The 6,562-nt window shown below is 46.3% G+C and overlaps 1 long non-coding RNA gene across 2 annotated transcripts; it reads right to left on the bottom strand.

Annotated features, from left to right (window-relative positions):
- Positions 1–857: 857 nt before the first annotated feature.
- Positions 858–5,574, bottom strand: LOC147379691 (uncharacterized). Of its 2 annotated transcripts, none has more exons than XR_015163073.1 (2): positions 5,476–5,574; positions 858–1,391 (listed from the first exon to the last, which is right to left on the bottom strand). It is a non-coding gene; the product is annotated as an uncharacterized LOC147379691 (long non-coding RNA). The 2 variants fall into 2 exon arrangements; XR_015163082.1 differs by lacking the exon at positions 5,476–5,574 and adding an exon at positions 3,303–3,441.
- Positions 5,575–6,562: the final 988 nt, after the last annotated feature.

The following is a 6,562-nucleotide window of genomic DNA, read 5'->3' as shown; positions in this document are numbered from 1 at the left end:
GCACAGACTAGAAAATGTCTAGTGACTAGAACTTTGATGAGTCAGGGATTTGGATTAAATGATCAACCAATTCTTCTCCAGCTCCGAGATTCTTTGGTAGGGGTGTGTGTCTGTCTGATTATGTGTGTAACACTCATCCATACCCATAGGCATTGAGGCGGCCAATTCAGCCTGGTGTTCATCCATCTTTCCAGGAGAATTTCTGACAGAGCCTAGATTTAGACAGGCATGATGACCACCGTACATGTGTAAGCCCCACTAAGTTCATGCCATTCGATACTGCCTTATAAACCAGTGATGTGTCCTGGGAACTCTGGTTCATGGGAAAGCTTGGGGGCTGCAAGGCATACAGGAAGAGTCAACATGGAGAATTGGAAAAGACTGGTGTTAAAGATTTTTGAGGCCTCCTAGTCACTGAATGACCTTAGGTAAATCACCTTTCTCTCTCTCAGCTTCAACTTCCTCTCCCTGTAAATGGGGGTGATTTTACCCACGTCCTGGTATAATTGAAGGGGTTAAAAGAAAAGATAACACATGATAGTACCTGATGCCAGGCTGGAACACAAGGGTGTTGGCTCCTACCACCACTCCCCCAGGGCTCTGACTCCCTGCAGCCCTCCGTCAGTTGGGGAGCACCATCCTTGGTCCTGTCCTCTGAGATAGTGGGCTTCCTGTTCCCACTTCCATCTCAAATGGCTCTGAAGAAAGAACACAGTGATCTTATAAAATGTCACTGAGTCAGAAGCTCTGCAGCTTTGCCAGCAGTCTGGGGGAGAGGACTTCAGAGCAGCTACAGGGAGAGAGAGAGAGAGGACACAGTCCTGGGCTGAGCTCCTGCTGCAGATGGACACCAGGGCTTCCGTCTTTCTGCTCCTTTAATGTGGAAACATCACACACCACACACACACAGGCCAATCTCACTGTGGGGGCAGAGGACAAGGGCCAGCAGGGAATGGGATCAGAGCCCCTGAAAGCCAGAACTGGTGCCTGCAGGGTTTGACAGATGCATTTGTCCAAATGACAGTCCGGGTGGTGCCTTCCGCCACAGCCTCAGCCCCGAGCATGAAGATGAACAGGCTGACAGCCTCCCTGCCAGGTCTCCTCAGCGGGTTTTGCTGCTCCACTTCTCTCTCTTCTGACTGTGTCTCCCACCAGCCTTTAGCCCAGGTCTCTCTCTCTCCTTCCCCTTGGCCTCAGCAATAAGGACTGGCGGGTCAGGGGGCCGTGTAAGCTCAGGATGGGGCTGGGGAGCCTTGACAGATGATGGCTTGGTGACAGTGACTTCACCTCTGTCCCAGCTGCTGGCATTGTCCTCGAAAGCCCAGGGTCAGCTCCCAGAAGCTGAGCCAGAGAGCCAGTTGGGTCTGCATCTTCCACAGTCATGGTGCTTCCTGTAAAGTACATTTTTATTTTCTTCTTAGTTTACAAGACCCTTCATGGGAATAAATTCCAACCAAATTTTGGGGTCCACATGTTGGCATCCAATGGAAGTAGAGACTTCACTAAAACCCTGAGCCCGGGGCCTTGACCTCTACTCTGCCACATAAGGCTAAATGACTTTGGGGAAGTGACTTATCTTCTTTCTTTATGCCTTTCTACCTTAATCTGTAAAAATAGTAATAAATAATGATATCTGTTAGAGAGTTGGGAATTTAAATGAGATTATTTAAATGAGAGTTATTTTCTGGCATTTGAAGATTTCCCGGTGTTCTACAAATGTTACCTAATGCTGCTCTTACTACAACTGCCTCTATCACTGCAATTATTGTCACTACCAGTAAAGCTTGTTGGAAGAGTTAGCCCCAGTCTCAAAGTTGGAATCAGCTTTAGTTACCATTTAATTCACACCTACTATGTGAATACTCCATTGGGTACCTTTGCTGACATTAACAAGTGTGACCATCACAATTAGATTGTGCAGTAGGTCATACCATTTCCCCCCCATTTAATGAGAAGCTTCAGCAATAGCGTGGAGTTGGGGGTGGTTTCTTAAGGTCCCAAGGACAATGAGAGTAGGGAAGGGAACTTTGCATATTCTTGATCCAGGCATTTATCTAGTTATTTATGACTTGCTTCCATACAAAGAAGAGCTGAGGTCATGTGCCAGGCAGCAGAGTACCCTAGAAAGTATCAGTACAAAAGCATCAACACTCGTGAGCCCTGGGTTGGAAACCCAGCTCCATCACTTACTAGTGAAATGACTTGGGAATGTTATATAAAAATCCCACTGCTGGGCATACACACTGAGGAAACCAGAAGGGAAAGAGACACGTGTACCCCAATGTTCATCGCAGCACTGTTTATAATAGCCAGGACATGGAAGCAACCTAGATGTCCATCAGCAGATGAATGGATAAGAAAGCTATGGTACATATACACAATGGAGTACTACTCAGCCATTAAAAAGAATACATTTGAATCAGTTCTAATGAGGTGGATGAAACTGGAGCCTATTATACAGAGTGAAGTAAGCCAGAAAGAAAAACACCAATATGGTATACTAACGCATATATATGGAATTTAGAAAGATGGTAACAATAACCCTGTATACGAGACAGCAAAAGAGACACTATGTATAGAACAGTCTTTTAGACTCTGGGAGAGGGAGAGGGTGGGATGATTTGGGAGAATGGCATTGAAACATGTATAATATCATATATGAAACGAGTCGCCAGTCCAGGTTCGATGTACGATACTGGATGCTTGGGGCTGGTGCACTGGGATGACCCAGAGGGATGGTACTGGGAGGGAGGAGGGAGGAGGGTTCAGGGTGGGGAACACATGTATACCTGTGGTGGATTCATTTTGATATATGGCAAAACCAATACAGTACTGTAAAGTTAAAAAATAAAATAAAACTAAAGAGGATAAGAAACTAAAAAAAAAAACAAAACCTCTATGAGCTTCAGTTTTCCCCACCCATTGAATCTGATCTGCAGCCTGAGAGACAGTCATTAATATCCCCACATTTCTGTTGAGCAAATCAAGATTCAGAGACATTGATCTTTTACAAAGTTTCCAAAACTATTAGATAAGTAAAAAACAGAGCTGGATACTGGCTCCAATCTGAAATCTGATCTGATTTCAAATTCCAAATTATTCTGAGCTATCTAAATTTGTGCCCTTCCCAAGCACAAAGCTGGGATTCAAACACAGTACAGTTCTTCCTGTTACTGACATTTTTCTAGGGGCATTGGACTTAAAGGGAAGACATACCAGACATGCTAATTCCACCATTTGCACTCAATGCTCCCAATGACTAAGTATCTCAAGCCCTTCTTTCAAAAATAATTAAAACTTACACTGCCTTCCAAACGAAGAAGGAGAAGATGGGCTAGTGGAAAGTGAGGCAGCCCGGATTGTAGATTCAGCTCCTGGTTTGCTTTTCCTTCATCCCCCATTCCATGTACCACTGGAGTCTGACATCTGCCCCAACACACCATGGGAAAACACTCTCCCAAGATCATCAGAGATCTGGTGGTCAATCTCACAGGCCTTTAAAATTTTTCTTTTCCATCATGTAGTACCAAATATACACAAACAAGCTGCTACACAAAGGCACCGTGGGAGATGATTCAAGGTTTAAAAGGTGCCAGGCCTCAAACAGAGTATACAGTCTGTGGTGGGGAATGGCGAGAAGAAAAATAAGCAGAATGCCAAGCAAAGCAGGAGACACAGAAGCACAGACAGCTCTGGATGTGAGCCTCACCTCTCCTCCTCCCATCTCCTGCTCCTCAGCCTTCCCTTCCTCTCTGCATGCTCCCTCCACTCCCACAAATGGAGCTCCCTGCCCTCCACCACCCCCAACACCCACTTCCCATCCAGCATCTCCCTGATTACACCCTGATCACTCAGTGACCACTCTGACGACCTTCAAAACCAGCACGTTCAAAGCCACACTCAGTGTTTCTGCCACCACCAGCCGTTTACTGGTGAAATGCAGAAAAATTCACCCTTAACACCTTTCTCTCCCTCATCCCCCAAATTTAATCAGTCTCCCAAATCCTTTCAAATCTTCCTCCTGGATATCCCTTGAACACAGCTGCTTTTCTCATCTCTACAGTCACTTGTTTAATTCAGACCACCTGCCTCTTGCCTGGAGTGTTCAGTCAGCTGATCACCTTCAGCTCCTCAGCCCATCTCTCATCTGCTGCCCACACTTTATCAAAGTGATCTTTGTAACGGCAAAAGTTGATCTTGTACGTTCCATGTTAAAAATCCCCATTGTCTTCAGGATAAAAATCCAAACTCTTATGCCTGGACTGCAATGCTGTTCCAGGCCTGATCCCGTCTTCTCTCTCATCTCTTTTCGTCTGCCACTCCACCACCTAATATGGTCCATAATTTGAGTGACTGAATACTGTTTCATCTGAACCAGAGTACTTATGAGAGTGAAAAGAGGCCCTAGTCATAATTAACCTGAGGCACACTGGTATTCCCCAGGGTGAACTGATACATTTGGTCATCCAACCCATAATGGCCATCTCAGATGCCAAATCTACATAAATTTTTCTCTCTTCTGTGGAGCTAATGGGCAACTTCTCTGTGTCCCTTGGCTCCAAGCTCTTCTTTGCAATCCAAGCCTAAGTTATAGGCCCTGACCAGCCTCCAGACTGGTTGGCCACCCTTAAGTCAGGGAACCAGGATGGTCTCATCAGGGATGTCAGTGGGTGTTGCCTCAGGGCATGGCACAGGGCCACTCACATATTCATAGCCACTCACTGCAGCCAGGCCTGTGGGTGGGGACTCCCTTAGAAGTGCCTGGGGAGGAGAGGGAGAAGAGGGGGAGGAAGAAAAGGGACCAAGATCGGGGAGATACGAATCCCTGGTTCCAGCTGTTCGTGAAGGCCATCCATTTCCCTGTTCTTTATTCAGTTTGGTGATTTAGAGGTTTGGGTTGGTTTTCTGCCATTTCACAACAGACTCTTGACTATGTGGAACCACCATGGATAGGTCAGACCCTTCTTCCCCAAGACCTACATCACATATTGGAAGACAACTCCTGGGTCCCCTGCCCCTGGGTCATTCCTGCTCGGCAGCACAGCACAATCCACTGCACTCTATGCATCCCTAGAGATCAGAAGAGCCCATCAGAAGCCACCTAGAGCTTTGCTTTTCCTTTACTGTTGGGCTTCTCTGTAAGGTTTCCTTTGAACAAAAGATTCTGCAGTTTTAAAATACTTGAAGATGATTGCCCTGACTTTTCGAGCAGAATCCATGTTGGGTTCATTGTTCTATCATCGGTGTTACAATAGACCACGCATACAGTGGCATCAATAAATGCTAGACAAATGAATACATTATTGGGATCAAGTTGCTTTACTACCTGCTCTCCTCTGAAGGCACTGTCCTCTGAGTTACCTGGCCCTGTCATCTTCCAAACTTTAAAAACACCCTCCCCGTCCTTGGGAACATTTCTCTGGAGGTGACAGGCCTAGACTGGACCCCACCAAGTTCCCACCCACCCTGTCCTACCTTCCCCAGTGCAGCCAACCCATCAGCTGGCTAACTTGGAGGATGTCCCTTCTCCCCAGCTGAATGTTCTTCCTTCTCCCTTTCAAATCCCGCTGCGCTATTGTTCAGTATTGGAAACAGCAGAAATCACTTCAGAAAGGAAGCCAGCTGGTTCATTAGTCTGATTAAACTCAAGCAATGGGAACTGACTACAGCTCACATGATGAATAGTGTGCCTTCTCCTTAGCCACAGTGAATTTTGAAGTGATTATTAATCTTGGGGCTCAGTCACCCCTCATATCTGCAAAATCATATGGGTCAGAAAGAAAGGAAAGGGCTGCGGCAGATGATGTCAGGGCTTTCCATGCAGGAGGGATGCCGTATCCCCTCTCTCCCATACCGCAGGCCTGGCAAACTCCACAAAGTATGCCAGGCTCCCCAAAGTCTGTCAAAAACACCCGGGTCTTCAGTGACAGTGAAACTTGTCTCTAAAGTTAGATTTTGCTACTTATTAGCTGTGAGATTCGAGGCTCAGATTCTTCACCCGAGAAAGAAAGGTATAAAATATATTTTTAGGGGGCATTGCAAGGACCAGTAACTACTTAAAGCTCCTAATGTAGTCCTTCAGAACATCTGGAGTGACAGGAGTGGGCAGAGGTGAGAAATGAGTCAGAACAAGCTAAGTAGGAACCAAGTCACAAAAGGTCTTAAAAGATGGGGAAAGGAATTCACAATCTTATGTTGAAAGTATTGGGGAAATTGTTAAAAAAAAAAAAAAGAAAAGAAAAATCACAGGAGAGTGACATGATCAGATCTGCATTTTGGGAAGCTCTTGGCTTCAGGGCAGTAGGTATGGCTGGATTGGTACTAGATGGGTAGCAGGAAGATGGCTGGGACAGTCGTCCTAGAAGAGAGGATGGGGGTCTAAAGGCAGGGAGTGGAGTCTTAAGGAATCTGCTCTCTGGCTGCAGGTTTGGAAATCAGTGAGAAAGCAAGACAAACAAACTGTCATTGCTGAGGGACTGAAGATGGGAGGGGGCGCTGGAAAGGGAAAGCCCAACCGACCCTGAGGTTTCTGGCTTGGGTGGCTTTGCAGAGAGTGGGAGCC

Source organism: Bos grunniens, chromosome 1 (assembly GCF_055505025.1).
Source record: "Bos grunniens cultivar Pamir isolate PY7600 chromosome 1, Bosgru_T2T1.0, whole genome shotgun sequence".
In the NCBI taxonomy this organism is placed as follows: Eukaryota; Metazoa; Chordata; class Mammalia; order Artiodactyla; family Bovidae; genus Bos; species Bos grunniens.
Note: the sequence above shows the minus strand (reverse complement) of the source record. Positions and strands in the feature narration are given on the sequence as shown.